Source organism: Pteropus alecto, unplaced genomic scaffold, assembly GCF_000325575.1.
Source record: "Pteropus alecto unplaced genomic scaffold, ASM32557v1 scaffold39, whole genome shotgun sequence".
Classification (NCBI taxonomy): domain Eukaryota; kingdom Metazoa; phylum Chordata; class Mammalia; order Chiroptera; family Pteropodidae; genus Pteropus; species Pteropus alecto.
Window position 1 is genome coordinate 13,460,835 of NW_006443568.1, and position 1,029 is coordinate 13,461,863.

The window sequence follows — 1,029 nt, forward strand, 5'->3', positions numbered from 1 at the left end:
GGTTGAGGCCGGATTATTCACGGTCACTGAACACCAGTCTCAGAACTTTAGACTGAAAGCTATCTTTTGTGACAGCTGTCAAGGAAGGGAGGTTAATTTGCATGAACAGCCCAAGTGCATGCTGGGAGCTAATTAGTGCTTAAATGGGGATTGTTTGCAGATCCTGGAGTGAGTGGAACCTGGGCATTTCAAGAAGAGACCTAGTCTCTAGTTTTATTTTTATTTTATTTTATTTTATTATTTTATTTTTTGGGGCAAGGCAATCCTTGGTTGACCTCACAGATTGCAAGGACCTTGTCAGCTTACAATCCTTTATTTTTTAAAATTTTTTATTTTTTATGCCTACAGCACCTGGTCTTCCTAGGTGGTCTCCCATCCAAGTACTAACCAGGCCTGACCCTGCTTAGCTTCTGAGATCAGATGGGATTGAGCTTGTTCAGGGTGGCATGGCCGTAGATGAGGCCTCTCTAGTTTTAAAGAGAGATGGGGACCAGATGAGACACAGCTACTCTCATGAGCAAAACACCTGGATTATATACTTATTAATCAGTTTATGCTAGCTAGAGTATAAGGCAGCAGATGGAATGATCTGAATTGGTTCTTCTCAAAAGTTCTTGAAAGGAACAGTACCCGGTTAGGCTTTCTGGCATCTTTGTTGGGTTCAGGCTTGGGTGACAAATACTTTTTGAATGAATAAATAATCTGCGAGGGGGTGACTTTCAAATGCTCCTGCCTTTGAGTAGAGACCACAAGTTGCCTCTGTGTTCCCCCTTTTCCATAAGCTGTGCTTCATTTCTCTTTGTGCTCAGTGTCTGAAACATAGTAGGTGCCAACGATTATAGAATGAGTGGGTAGACAAACAGATCCATCAGTCATGAGTGCCTACTATGTGTCAGAGGCATCGTCCTAGGAGCTGAGGGTGCAACAGGAGACAAGACAAATGCTCTGCCATCACGGATCTGTTTGGTGCTCCCCCTATTTAAAAAACAAAAGCGAGTCATACTTCTCATAGAGGCAGCCAGCAGAGGG

The 1,029-nt window shown here is 43.3% G+C and overlaps 1 pseudogene; it reads right to left on the bottom strand.

Moving 5' to 3' along the window:
• Window positions 1–339: 339 nt before the first annotated feature.
• Window positions 340–458, bottom strand: LOC112472965 (annotated as a pseudogene).
• Between the last annotated feature and the right edge of the window lie 571 nt (window positions 459–1,029).